Raw genomic sequence first — 15,215 nt, 5'->3', positions numbered from 1 at the left:
ACAGAGCCCTCTTTTTCCAAATTTACTATCTGATGTCAGGAATTGTCCTTTAAGCTCAGGCTGAGGACATCTTAACATTGTTCTGGCCTGTTCAACCACGCGAGCTCCAGAGACTGGTAGTATAAGAGACACTTAGGCCGAGAGTCCTGCCTTTGGACACATTTGGGCATTGACATCGAGCCCGAGTGAGCTGGGGGACTCCAATACCCGCACCCTCTCGCAGTGGGAGACGCACAGTGGCTGCTCACCACCAGCAAGGGAGGACGCACCACAAGCCACCGCCCTGCAGGGCTCCGCATTCTGAAGCCTCTGAGATCTGCCCCAGCCTCCCTTGCCGGGGCCCACGCCCCAACCGCCCACCCCCGCCCCCTCTTTGAGCTCTGGGACTTTCCGTGGACGTTGAGAAACTAACTAACCAAGTGAAGTGTGAAGTGCATTATTGTCATGGGCAACCGTAGGAGGTACTGGTAAGGAATTACGATGGGCAGAGCGTCAGAGTAAGGTTCATACCAGCTTAACTGGAATAAAGCTGATTGTTCACTAACAGTAGGGTAAAGTACAGCTGTTACTTTAATTCCATATGGAGCTTCAAAACCAGTATAGCTTTGTAGGCCTTTGTGTGCTACTTGCAAACTTGTATTCTCTCTCTTTTTGGATCGATAATAAACTTAACTAAAGTTATGTTTATTAATAAGTGTGTTTCTTTTGCTGTAGTATTTCTCCCAGAGCCTTCAGAAAAGAAGTGAAGAGCCTACAGCTCCGACCACGCAGTAAGGAAGGGGAGGCAGACAAACAGTAGGTGCACTTGGAGCCCCGGGAACTTTCTCTTGTGCCTAAAGAACTGGGAGAAAAGTACCCACGATGGTCGTGGAAAGCTTGCACATTCCAGTAACAGGACCAAGAGGGTGGATCCGTGGTAAGTCTCGGTAGGACCTTATGGGGTAGGTTGGAATAGACCCTTAGATCCTGGTCGTCCTTTCTTTCCATGAACGCCTGGAGTTCCACCTGGAGGAAAAGAGCACAGGCGGAGGCCATTCTCAGAGGCCCAAGGGAGAGCGGAGTCGCTCCCGCAGTCAGATGCCCCTTCTGCGCAGCAGTTTCAATCCGCTGCCCGGCTCCCCTCTTGGGCTCTGAAGCAAGACGTTCAGGGGCCTGGACAGTGACTTAGTCCCTACCAGTCCTGGAACCGAGGAAATCCATTAAACTCCCTGCAAACCTCACTCTCGTCATCGGCAACGCGCCCAGGTATCTTACATTTCGGCAACTGATCTCAGGCTGCTAGCTAGGGAGAAGAGAAGCTCACAGCTTTTCATCATCCTGCTTCTTCAGTCTGCACGGTGCAGGGCTTCTAATTTCAAGGTCTTCAGTACCGCCCAGCTTCCAGTCAGTGTCTTTTATTTGGATCAGGGAATGGCTGCTCCTGGGGCCATGCAAATCCCTGGGGTGGCCATGAGGGGTCTGGTGGTCCTTCCTCTTGGAACTGTACTGCTGGGAACTACTGCTTTTTTTGTTTGGCCAGTAAAGAAGAATGATGTCTGAGAGTTTAAATTTCCCTGAGAGTGACCGAATTTAAGATTTCTTATTTTGGACTACCCCAATTCTGGGGTCTTGGGTCTATGGTGCTTCCTATATTTGGAAGGTTGGTGCTATTTCACTCTCCTATCAGACTTGGAAGGCTCACAAAGATAACTAGATTTGACAGTTACCTCTTTTTGTGGTTCTAAATGTTCTCTTCTACACATTAAAAGCCATTATTCCAAGAAAGATGTACAGGCTTCAACAGGCCCCCAAAATGGGTCCCTATAGAAGAAAGGTTAGCTTGTATGGGAGAGAAGATGCAGTGGGACCAGACCTCCACCTCCACCCTGCCTAGACAGTGATGGAGAAGATTATCCAGAGGGAGGTTCAGAGGGAAGAGGGACAGGATTGTGAGAATGAAGAGAAAAGTGAAGAAGACCCCACCTATTCAATGTGTCTATTCACTATATCTATTCACTGGCCCCAGTAAAGGCAGCTTGTCTCTCTGGGCCTCTCCTCCCCACCTTTGCCCCTCATGGTGGCCTCTCATCCCTCCACCTGCCTCCCCATTCTGGGAATGTTATCATTTTCTACTGCACCTGCCCAGCCTAGGCCCAGCCCTCTCTAACAGGACCAGTGTTGGTGCTTTACAGGTCTCCTTTTGCTAATCCTCTCTCTTGTGGTCCTAGGAGAGTTAGAAGTATTGAATTATCCCCAGAGGACAGGATATTCAGCCTAGGTATTGTGAGACCATCATGCTGAAAGTAAACCCAGCAGTCCCAGGTCATCTTTTATTGTACTCATTAAGAAAATAAAAAGAAAATCCTTGGTCCAGGTCATTTGTAAATGCGGAAAATGATGCTCAAATTATTTTGAAATCAGTAACACATGTGATTAAACCCTCATTTGCAAAGGCACTGACAAGAATCAGTCATCAATGTGGAAAAGCCCCCGTTTAAAGGTGGTCTGCTGAAGCCTGTGCACCGCTCTGTTCACCTGTAGCTATGACATAGTAACTCCTCCCAAATTAGTCTTCTTCCTTTAAATAACCAAAAAATGACAATATATGAGGCTCCAGTTTACATATGTTGGACAGAAGCAGTGTAAGACTGTGATCACTGAGAGAGGGTTTGGGAGAATTCCTGATGGTGGTACAGCAAGCTGAAATCCCAGCAGAGCATGGTGTTCACATGAGGAGGCAGAGACCAGAGTAAGGAAAGATTAGAGCACCAGAAGGGAGAAAGCCATTTAGAGGTCACTTTTCAGAATTCCATATGGGGTTTCTCTGCAGGCTATTTGCTGAGTGCTGGGCTGCTCATGTGCAGGAAAGTACTACCCAGGCTCGCCAGAGGACAGATGCTACAGGATGGAGAACAGAACAGAGGTCCTAGAGATCAGTACCAGGTAATGTTGGAATTCAAGCTTTGTTAACTCTTCACCACTGAGCATCCAGCTGAGACTCTCTCCAGAAGACTGTACTTGAAGAGCACAACCCATACCCTAATACAAGGTTTACTTATATGACAGCCCCTAACAAAGTACAAACCAACCCCTGAGAAGAGCTGCAGAGGAGTCACAGTTTGGAGGTGGAGTTCCAACAAGGTGAGGGTTTTGGTAAACACCTTGAACTTTCCACAGATTCATCTTAAAGCCTAAATCCAGTCTTCTACAAATGTAAGGTAATCAGCCAGTAATCAAAATGCTTGTTGTTGTTGTCGTGTGCCATCAAATCAATTCCAACTCATAGTGACCCTATATGACAGAGTAGAACTGCCCATAAGGTATCCTAGAACAAAAATTGATACTCTGGAGAAAGATATCAGAACACACTACAATGTATCATTCAAAGTGTCTAATAATTAAAAAATACTATACATTCAAAGAAACATGTGACTCATATTCAAAGCAAAAATAAGTCAATAGAAACCAACTCTCAGCTCAAAAATATCCCAGATGTTAGATTTAGCAGACTTCAAAGCAGCTATTGCACACACACACACAGAAAACATGATTTCAGTGAGTGATCTGATAGATAATGGAGGTGTGAAAACCATCAAAAGAAACCAAATGGAAATTCTAGGACTGCTCAAAGGGCTCATAAAATGGCTTAGCAGCGGTGATAGAAATTATGCATGGGCTCAGTGACATGGGCTTCCACTCACCAAGGCTAAGCTGGCTACAGCCACTACTCAGTGCCCAAAACCAACAGTGGAAAACAACTCTGAGTCCCTGATATGACACCAGTCCCCAATGGAGGTGAGACTATCAGCCAGCCACATGATGGTAGGTTGAGGACATAAGACCCATGATGGTTAATATTATGTGTCAACTTGATTAGGTTATGATTCTCAGTGGTTTGGCAGATGCTAGACATACTGCTTTTTCATAATGTAATATAGTGTATTCACTTCCATGATGTGATCTCATGTGATTGGCCAATCAGTTGTAAGAGTTTTCTGAGGGGTGTGGCCTGTATCCACTACATATGGATGTTCCAGCAAAACTTACCGACCTCCCCCCAAATTGGCTGATAACAGGAGATGGTCTTTCTAGGTTGGCCAGCCCCCATCTGAGTTGCTTTACTAGCATAAACCTTCAAGTGTAGTCTGGAGGCCTATAGTAAACAAACCTGTTGTCCATTCCGACTCACAGCGACCCTATAGGACACAGTACAACTGTTCCATAGAGTTTCCAAGGAGTGCCTGCTGGATCCAAATTGCTGACCTGTTGGTTAGCAGCCTTAGCACTTAACCACTACACCACCAGGGCTTCGTAGTAAACAAAGGAATCTCAATTACTTAGCAAATTCCAAGAGTTTAGAGTTATCTCAAGGAGCCCTGGTGGGACAGTGGCTAAGTGCTGGGCTGCTAACCCAAAGGTCAGTGGTTTCAATCCACTAGCACTCTACTGGAGAAAGTTGTGTCAATCTGCTTCCCTAAGGACTTACATCCTCGGAAAATCTATTGGGCAGGTCTGCCCTGTACTACATAAATGTGTATATGAGTTGGAATTGACTTGAAAGCAATAGTTTGCTGTTTTGTTTTGGTTTTCGGTTTAGAGTTATCTCTTAGAAACCAAGGACAAAGATAAAATTCCTTGGATAAAGTTAAATTCTTTACACTACATTTTAGAAAACATGTAAAAAAACAATGAATGACATATTGAGAAATTGCAATGTGATGGACGTGGCCAAGCTCTTAGAAAACAGACTGTGGCTGTATAAGTGTCAGACCTCTGTCTTTACAGCCTCAAGAGCATGTGATCAATTATGAGTCACAGCAGATGAGGTTAGTCTGGTTTGTCTAAGTGTGTAAATGTTAAGCATTATTAATTGTTTTATTGTAAATCTGACAAATAGATGCTTGTTGTAAGAAAACTTATATAAAAAAAGAAGTGTATAAAGAAGAAAACGAAAGTTATCCTGTCTCGTGAACCCACTTCCAGATAAACCACTGCTGACACACCTTTCTATACTCTACTTAGGAAGCTGTGGTGGCTTTGGAGTGTAATGGAGCTGTTTGCCCAAGGGACACACAAAGTCCCAAGTCCTGCCCTGACAATCATCTGCCCTCCCTGGGCAATGAGAAATGGGTGAAGGTAGAGAAAAGGAAATAACACTATTGTTTGCAGAAATTTCACCTTGGGACAGGAAACTCTGGCAAATGAGGCAGAGTTTGTGGTTTATGATGGAGACTTAAAGAGCTGTGCTATTGCCCTAAACCCAAAGTGAATTTTACCTCATTTCCTGAGATGTGAATGTTTTTTTTTTTTTTTGCCATCCATCCAGCTGAAAGTGACCCTATATTACAGAGTAGAACTGCTCCCATTAGGTTTCCAAGGAGTGACTGTTGAATTCAAACTTCAGCCTTTTCAGTTACCAGCCAAACTCTTAAGCACTGGGCCACCAGGGCTCTGAATGAAATGATGGAAGTCAATAAAAGGAGAGAGGCAGAGAGAAAGCAAGACCGGTGAGCCCACTCACACAGGTCAACCATACTCAAGTCCTGTCTGACAGAGGACTGCCTTGAGATTAGTCTGTGGAAACTATGGATGCTAAATTAGTATTTACACACCTCCACTGAGATCCTTGGAAACTCTACGGGCAGTTCTACTCTGTCCTATAAGGTGCTGTGAGTCGGAATTGACTCGACGGCACTAGGTCTGGGTTATTGAGATGAGTTGTAATCAACTTGATGGCAATGGGCTTGCTGTTTTTGGTTTTTATTGAGATAGTCACATATATCAGTTGGAATCAACTTGACAGTAGTGTTATTGGGTCTGGGTTTTCGCTGCGATACTCATAGGTACCAGTCAAAATCCACTGGATAGCAATGGAAATCAGGTCTGGTGTTGGGATGCAGTCATCAACTTCTGAGGGGGTTCCATGGTGTAATGGTGAGCACTCTGGACTCTGAATACAAAGGGTTTAATTAAAGTTTTTTTTTTTTAACTCTTTAGTGAATGAAACTCGATACCCCCTTTTCCGTGTCCCGCTCCTGATGGTCATTTAGGAGCCAGAAAGGTTTCAGACTGGAAGGGAAGAAACAGGAGGGGAGCCCCAGGCTCCGCAGAGCACTGAGCTGCTCCAGATCCCCCTCTTGCTCCCCGTGGCCTTTTAGGCCTTGCAGCCTGTCCCTTCATCCTCTTCTCTCCTCCTCAGAAACTGAGATTCCAGAAACTCTCAGAAAATAGCTGAGGAAGCAGAAGAGACAGGAAAAAACAAAGGGGAGAATAGGAAAGAAAAAAATGAGAAAGTAGGGAGGGGAAGGCAGAGGAACTGGGCGTTCACAGCAGCAGTTTCAGTTGCTGGATGTGGACCACCGCGCTCCTCACTCAGGAGCGATCCCATCCCTTCCTGACCCACCCGAAAACCCAAACCCGGTGCCACCGATAAACCTCAAGGCAGCTTGCCTGGCATTTGTTCTTGCAAAGTTTCCTTTCATAGTGTGGAGGGGTGAGGTTGGCAACTGAGTGGAAGTCAAGTGAAGCGCCCTGTTGGCTCCCTTGGTGTTGACTAGCAGTTGATGCAGGCACCAACTCAGATGCACTCCTTTTTTCACCTTGCAGGCTGTCTGCAGGGGGTAGACTGGAAAATCAAGGCGTAACAATGTTTCTTTAAAGAGAGAAGTAGCCAGATAATTGGTTATATGGGTTGAAAGTGGTTTTCTCTGGAGAACAGGAAATGTAGAAAGGGATCAGGGGACTACAGTTTTTCATAACAAACTTTTGGGCATATATTACTTTGATAAAAATACATACTAAAAAAAGGTCATCAAAAAAGAGGAAGACCCTCAACAGGACAGATTAACACAGTGGCTGCAACAATGGGCACAAGCATAACGATTGTGAAGATGGCACAGAACCGGGCAGTGTTTCATTCTGTTTTAAGTAGGGTTGCTAGGAGTCAGAACCGACTCAGTGGCACCTAACAACAGCAACAATGAAAAGAAAAATAATTTCGTTGTTATGCAGAATGTTTTTAAAGTTCGTCATTTGTATTTGAATTGAAATTTTGATGTAGTCATATGTATCACTCTTTAAAGGTTCTGGGGTTTGTGTCATCTGTAGAAATTGTTACAGGGCAAGGCTTCCCAGCTCAGGACTAAGCCCTGCGTGACCAGGAATGACCAGGAGAGGCTCAGAGGTTCCACACAAGCAAAGGTTTATTAGGGACAGAAAGAAAGTAAAAGGCTCCGGAAGGAGAGAGGGAGAGGGATTTCTACCTAGCTAGCCTCCAGTCTCTCAATGAAGAAAGGATTCCCTGGGGCCTATAAAAGTTTTTTGGGTTTTTTTAGCCTCCAGTCTCTCAATGAAGAAAGGATTCCCTGGGGCCTATAAAAGTTTTTTGGGGGAAGGGAGAAGGCATTATCTTTATTCATTGGATGGGCTGAGATTTCCAGGAGAAGGGGAGGGATTATGAAAATCAAATGCACAGGAAGTTAGAATTCAAGATGGACTTCCTCACAGAGCTTGCTGGAACCAAGATGGAGTCTGTCACAAAGGCTGCCAGGAAGTCCAACAGGACTTATTTGAATCTCTATTTTTTATTTCTCTCCTCATGAAGCTCATGCTTTCCTCCATTTTTCTGAACCTATGCAGTGTGTTTATCATAGCTGCTTTAATATCTTGTCTACTGATTCTGTCATCTGTTATTTCTGTTAGTTGATTTTTCTCATGCTTATGGATCATGTTTCCCTACATCAGGGTTACTAGAAAGTTTTTCTTCATATACTCCTTTAAATATTTTAGGACTTTGCTCTGGGATGCCGTGAAGTGACTTGCAAACAATTTCATTCTTTCCAGGCTTGCTTTTAAGCTTTGTTGGGGCAAGTTCAGAACATTCTAGGCTAATGTGGACAGGGTATTGAGGCATTACCCTTCTGAAGACTCTCCTTCCTGCCACATGTGTTAGATGCTCTTTCCATTCAGCCTGGTGGAAACACACACTGTTACTGCCTTAGTCTGAGCTCTGTCATATACTTCCTGTGGTACAGTGCCTCCAAAGAGCTATTTCACATATTTTGTCTTGTCTTCTAGTGGTTTAAGGTAGAACAGTAAATACCATTTTCTCTAACACCAACATGGCTCAAAGCAGAAACCTGTACACTTTTCTTATATTTCACGATTAAGGGGGAAGAAAAACCTACCTTCGACGTTATTTCCTATCTCCCATACCTAATATGCAAAGTGTGGTGGCATAGTGCTGAAGTGCTAAGTCTCCTCACAAAACAGGTCCACAGTTCAAATCCACCAGGCACTCCCTGGAAACTTTATGTGCCACTTCTGTTCTGTCCTATAGGGTCCCATTTCTTCTTAATCAACACCCTCACTTTAACTTAATTCATTTGGCATTGTAATTCAGCCACTCTTACAATAAGATTCTGTGTTAGATTTTTGGCAATATCAGCTCTGTTACTACAAGAAATAAGGCTTTCTTTCAGGAAGCAAGTTGCAACTTTGAGGTGTTTTATATGGCGCTTGAACTGTAACTCTGAAGCCCTGAGCTCCTCTCTCTTATCACTTCATCTAATGAAAGGAAGACCAACCAACCAGCTTCCGTACTTCTCATTCTGACAAAACTGTGGAAAATTTTGAAACGTGTGATCACCCAGAGCCTCACTTCTCACAAATACATGATCTATTTCTGTTGATATTTGGCATATTAAAATTGCCACCTCATGCCATGGATTAGCAACACCCACTTTACTACTGGAGGTAGAGTCGTCAGCACTTTTAGGACTAGTCAGACTTGAGAACCAGTTTAGAAAACTCATCCTTATGATTCTGTTCCCCTGGAGCCACTCTCAGCACCAAATGTCTTAGGCTGGATACTCAAGAGAAGCAAAACCAGCAAAGCCTGTGTATGGGGGTGTGTGTGTGAGTGTATGCATACATAACTGTGTGTGTGTGTGTGTGTGTATATATATATATATATATATAGCTATATATGGGTATAAAGAGAGAAGTTTATCTCTAGGAAATTGCTCACATGGTTGTACGGGATAGCAAGTCCCAAGTCCATGGGTCAGACATCAGGCTGGAGGCTTCTCCCATCTCATGTACCTGCAAGGGCTCATGAACCCAAGACTGGCAGGTAAGGTTGCAGGCTGCTAGCTAAAGTTCCCAGAACTGGACGTCAGACGATGACCAGCTAGATGCAGGATCCAGAGCAAGCAACCAAGGTTTGGCAAAACATCTATACATGGATTGGATGCAGGCCACACCTCTGAAGAAAATCCCCTTACCACTGATTGGCTTATCATGTCAGATCACATCATGCAGGATGACTACATCACTATATAACTGCCAGATTACATCATTACATGAATGCCAAACCACTGAGATTCATGGCCCAGCCAAGTTGACACACAACCTTAACCACCACACATTACCAACCCAGTGATTACCTTAATAATTTTCCCAATTGGTAACTAAAACAACCTATAAATAATTTTATCTACTCCTCTAAAAATTTTAAGTCCTGTTTCAATACACATTAATCTACTTTTCCTTCCTAGGAAAGGTAAATCTCATGATAGTCAAAGTCAAATAGATGTTCACATTCTAAACTTGCCTCACTCTAGTTTCACTGATGATCAACCCTGATGGCAACCCTTCTAAAATATTTTTTTTGCTTATGAAAATGAACTAATAACACACCTGAGTACTTATACTATTATGGTGTAAATTCCAAATATTCTGCTATAAAATAATATTTACTGGGAGGTCATCCTACTCAGATAACTTTGGTGGGAATACGCCATTTAGGTAAAGCCCTAAGAGAATTGATTTTTGACTGTATAAACAGGTTCTTCCTTGAGGGGATCTACCTCTCTTTCATTCAAAGAGCTCTGTGCTTGTGAATTTGTTGAGGGTCTGTGACTGTCTATTGCTGTGATTCAAGTCAGACTATGTTCACCAGACTTAGTGTGTTTCTGCTTATGCAAATCAAGTAAGACTTTAATATGTTGCCCATCTATTGCGTTTCTAGAGACACCAACCAGGGAGTTAATGCCAAAGAGCTTTGAGGGACAGACCATTGTGATTAATGCTTCAGCTCTGTACTCGACGTAGTAACTGAGGTCAACTTGTCCTTTAAGGTTAAATGTTGTGACTTGACCCTTCCAGTCCCATCTTCCCATCATCCCCATTCATTTCAATGATCCCAGTTCCATGGTAGCAGTTCCCACTGTCTTTCATAAAATGACCACCACAGAGTTCTCTGAGGATGTGAAAACAGTTCTGTAGGATCTATTTCTCACAGCCTTGTTGAAGATAGTCTCTTCTGACCTATCCAGGGGATAAAAGTAGGGGCGAATGAGCATTGTCTGTGGAGTGTACAATTGATTTTTACTCAAAGGATTTGGACTTTTTCCCTGGTTTCCGAGAGAGAATCTCTAAACACCTGAGATTTTCCCAGTGATTGGAGTCTTTGTAATTCTTGGAGGGGCTCCAGGTCACACCTGAGACTTTATGCTCAAGGAGCAAGAGGGACCTCTTTGAGAGGATAAAGAGGAGAACTCCCCAGGAGGCTGGTTTAGAGGTGTATTGGCAAAGGAAAGGAGTAACCAAAGGATCCTGAGATATCTGCAAGTTACTTAGAAATGGGGTAGAAAATACATACATATGGAGAGATGGACAAAGCTAATGTGGAAAATGTTCATTGGTAAATGCGTGAAGCATAAAGTCACTACTCTTTCAACTTTGTTTGCAATTGTTTTGAAAAAGGAGATTTGGAGTTCTTGTCACAGGTTCTACTTTGTTCTCTGGAGATGAACATTCTGAGAGCGATAGGTTAGGTGTCTAAGATTAGGACCACAGGAGCGGTGAAGATTCCTGGTGGCCAAGGGCAAGGTACAGCTGTTGGGAGCCCCAAGCCGCTGAACAGTTGCTCATCGCCTCTCACCTCTCCAAGCCTGGGCAATTCTGGGACTCTTCTGCATCAAACAGGCGGAGGAGAGAGAGCGCAAAACGGCTCTCCCTGGCCGGGAATCGAACCCGGGCCGCGGCGGTGAAAGCGCCGAATCCTAGCTACTAGACCACCAGGGACCTGCCAGGGTTGGTGTAATCCCCCGCCTCCAGATAGTACATCTCTTCTCACCAAACTCCGGAAGCCAGGACGCCTACCCTCTCCTCCTGGGATCGTCCCCCAAGGCCCTTTCCTCCTGTCTTCTCGAAAACGCCAGTCAGCCTGCAGCACGCCGAGGGCTGTCAGGTCTCTGCAAGTTTCGAAGTGAACTGGCTCTTCCTCGCCGCCGCACTTCAGACCTGACATAGAGGTGCGCCTTTGCGCGGTGGCAGCGTGTGAAGAGACGGTGGCTGGGGTCCAGCGGAGGGCACGAGCCTGCAGGGAGGAGGTGCCCAGGGTGGGAAGAGGGCCAAGCATGAGCGCCCAAGAACTCCAACATCAAAAATGGTTCAGATGGATACAGAAACGGAGACAGCCTGCATGAATAACTCTTTGAACCAGGACCCCGGGTCGCCTTATTGAACTCCGGATTTGCCCCCGAAATTCTGCTGCCCCTGCCTTTTTCCCATCTTTGTTGATGGCAACTCCACCCTTCCATATGCTCAGGCAAAAACTGCAAGCTCTCCTTGGCGCAGGTCTTTTCCTCACACTCCACATCTAATTATTAGGGAATTTTCGTGTTCCGCATGGTAGTACAGTGGTTGAGAGCTCAGGCTGCTATGTAGAGTCCGTAGTTGGAATCCACCAGCCGCTCTTTGGAAACCCTTTGGGGCTGTTCTACCGTGCTCGCTATGAGTCGGAATAGACTAGACCGCAGTAGATCTTTTGGTTTTTTGTCCGTCAAATGTGGACGTTGGTGTATACAGTTCCTCCCTTTCCTGAGCTATGAATTTAGACGAAGGACTCTCTTGATAAAGGCGGGAGATCAGTTTAAGGCGTGGCCCTCCGGTTGGTCAGACCTTAGGGTTCGAGACCCTTAATTGCAAGGCCTGGGGTTGGGCTGCCTTTGCCCCTTTTATTTGGCTCTGTCCCTCAAAATCAGCCTGTTCCTGGCCTGTCTTCGGAAGTTGGGGACATGCCTGAGACCCCTTGCTTGACTGGCCTCTCCGGGTCAAGAAACCAACTCCCTTCGTGTTCTGTCTGCAGAGAAGCTTCAAAAGCGCTTTTTTTCCGTTTCTTGAACTGGGCCCTAACCAGGTGTGCGATATGCGGGGCTGCACGCTGTGAGTTTGTGGCTCTCCAGTAGCCCGCTCTTCTCTGCCTCTGTAAAGAATCCAATGCAGGTCTTCAAGGCTGGCTTGGCCTGTGTTGCTTGTTAGATATTTTCAAAGAGCCAAGTGCCCTAAGACCCATGTTTCAGCCTTTGCTAAGGTACAGCTAAAACATGAAGGTGTGATTAAAGTAGTGGACTGAAATTGAGTGGCACAGAACAAGAGACTCCACAATTGTCAGAGGGGGACAGAGGGGAGGAGCTGAGGCAAAAGGGCTTCTGAGGAAAGAGTGCAGGTCAGGCCCCAGGGAAAGTGCAGGGTAGGGCCTGGGGTTCTGGTGTTCCTGGGTGGCCTGGACGTGTGGATCATTTTGAGTGTGTGCCTGTGTGATAAAATAGATAACAAAACACTTGCTATTTCAACCACTTTACGTGCACAATTCAGTGACAGTAATTACGCTCACCATGTTGCGGAACCATCACCACTATCCGTTTCCAAACTTTTTCCACATCCTTAACAGAAATTCAGTGCCCCTTAAGCAATCTTTCCTGCCTTTTCCCTCCCACCCGCCCCTGGTAACCACTAATAAACTTTGTTCTCTACCCATTTGCTATTTTAGAGATTCCAAGTAAGTGGGATCATATAATATTTGTCCTTTTGTATCTGGCTTCTTTCATACAGCATAATTTTTCTAGGTTCTTCCATGTCTTAACATGTATCACAACTTCCTGTTTATGGCTGAATAATATTCCATTGTATGGATAGACCACATTTTGTTCATCCATTCATCTGCTGATGGACACTTGGGTTCTTTACACCTTTTGGGTAATGTGAATAATGCTACAGTGAACACTGGTGCACAAATATCTGTTTGCATTCTTGCTTTCAATTTTGGGGGGCATTTTTTTTTTATGCCTAGTAGTGGAGGTGTTGGGTCATCTGGGAATTCTATGGTTAACTCTTGAGGAACTGCCAAACGGATTTCCAGAGGCTGTACCATTTTACAATCCCTTCAGCAAAGAGTGCGGGTTCCAATTTTCCACATCCTCAGCAATGCTTGTTTTCCGGTTTTCTGCCAAACGGTTGAGCACTCGGCTATTAACTGAAAGGTTTGTGTTTGGAACCCACGCAGAGGCGCTTCGTTGCCATCCAGTTGATTCTGACTCATAGCGACCCTATAGGACAGAGTAGAACTGTCCCATAGTGTTTCCAAGGCTGTGATCTTTACAGAAGCAAGCTGCCATATCTTTCTCCCGCACAGTGGCTCCTGGATTCGAATTGCTGACCTTTCAGTTAGCAGTCAAGCGCTTTAACCACGGCAGCACCAAATTACAGCCTTGAAACCCTATGGGGCAGTTCTGCACTGCACTCATGTGGTCGCCATAAGTCGGAACCAACTCCGTGGCAACTACCAGCAAGTGGGGGGGATGAATAACATTGCACATCTTTTCATGGAACCAGCGCCATTAAAGGGGCCACCGAGGCGCTGGTCCGAAGCCCCGGGGTGAGAGCCTTCACAGCTCCTGGGCTGTGGGGAGCTGGAGATCCCGAGAGGAGCTTTGTTCTGAAAATGGAAACTCTAATGAGCTGCGGGATCTCGAAGCTCTCGGGGCAGGGCCCTCCTCCAAGTCCTAGTTTAACAGATTCAAAAAAAAAAAAAATTTTTTTTTTTTTTAATCCGGCGCAGAAAACTACTTTATGTCCTAACCGAAGCTGCAGACTCCTTTGCCTGAGGGATTGTTGGTGCTTTTCCCGAGGGCTTTCTCCAGCACTTTGCTGCTGGCAGTCGAATTTCAAATGTAGTTGAATTTCCTGTGCTGGAAGCCAAAGTACTTGAAAACTGCAGGTCCTACAATTTTCTTGGACAAATTCTTAGGTTAGCTCACTCGCCTGGTTCCCGAAGTGCAGTGCTTATCACCTTCGCCTTATGCGCGAAAGGTCCCTGTTTAGAAACCGGGCGGAAACAGGTTTTGTTTGCGGATAGACAAGTGTTCGGCAATAGCCTTCTGAGGAGAAAAAGGAAAAAAAAAAAAAAAAAACTGCAAGAAGACTTCCAATTACTCAGCATCTTTAGCCAGACCTCATTTCTGTGCTCTAAATCAGATTTCAGACCAGGACACAATTCTCATCTGGTTGTTGGGAGGCGGGGCACCAAACGAGACATCCTTTATGTGAGTTTTAGTTCCTGAGAGTTCTAAAGGTTCCCTTTGTTCTCTTCTATCACCTGAACCTTCTCCACCGGCTGACACTGAAAAAGAAAAGGGCCTCAGGAAGCACCGAGCGACCCCTTCGGGCAAAGGAGACTGAGCCTTCCGATATTCCCTGGCTTAGGGTTCCTCACCTACCCTCGAAACAAGGACAGTGGGGCCCCACACGTTTGCTTTGAGTTCTCACACCAAAAGCAAACGAAAGTGGCAGGAACAAGAGAAAGAGATAACAAAGAGGCATTAAAGCTAAGCCTTGAGGGAAATGACCAGTCAAGGCAAATGCAGTGAGCCTTGGTTCGCTTGGTGCTTACTGAGGCCCTTTCCAGGACTTTGCTGCTGGCAGTGGAATTTCGAACTGGGATTGAATTTCGTCCACTGAAAGCCACAAAAGTTAAAGAAGAGCAGCATAGAGTTTTTCTGGGTGTTTCTGTAGTGTAGTGGTTATCACGTTCGCCTCACACGCGAAAGGTCCCCGGTTCGAAACCAGGCAGAAACAGTTGCTCTTTACTCCTCAAAACGGAGTGTTACTTTTTCTCATTGCTTTAGATCTAGAATCAGACTCGAGTCCCAGTAAGTCCCAGAGGGATATGCACAAACTGTGATGACCCATAGGAAGGTGCAATACAACCAGAAGTACTGCAAGATTGATGCCACTTTATATGAACCTAAATCCTGCGGTGTATCTGTGGAAATGGATCCTAAGGGGTTAGAAGCAGGGCGGAAGGAACATAATGTTGGATACGGCTAGGTTTACTTATTGACATAGGTGCACTAGATAGAAATTCTGGAGCCACTGTGTTTTGAGCAGCT

The 15,215-nt window shown here is 45.2% G+C and overlaps 2 non-coding genes across 2 annotated transcripts; one reads left to right on the top strand and one right to left on the bottom strand.

Moving 5' to 3' along the window:
* Positions 1 to 10,995: 10,995 nt before the first annotated feature.
* Positions 10,996 to 11,067, bottom strand: TRNAE-UUC (transfer RNA glutamic acid (anticodon UUC)). Its single transcript has one exon. It is a non-coding gene; the product is annotated as a tRNA-Glu (tRNA).
* A 3,761-nt stretch (positions 11,068 to 14,828) lies between these two features.
* On the top strand, positions 14,829 to 14,901 carry TRNAV-CAC (transfer RNA valine (anticodon CAC)). Its single transcript has one exon. It is a non-coding gene; the product is annotated as a tRNA-Val (tRNA).
* Positions 14,902 to 15,215: the final 314 nt, after the last annotated feature.

Source organism: Elephas maximus, chromosome 3 (assembly GCF_024166365.1).
Source record: "Elephas maximus indicus isolate mEleMax1 chromosome 3, mEleMax1 primary haplotype, whole genome shotgun sequence".
Taxonomy (NCBI): Eukaryota; Metazoa; Chordata; class Mammalia; order Proboscidea; family Elephantidae; genus Elephas; species Elephas maximus.
This window is presented reverse-complemented; position numbering and strand designations above follow the sequence as displayed.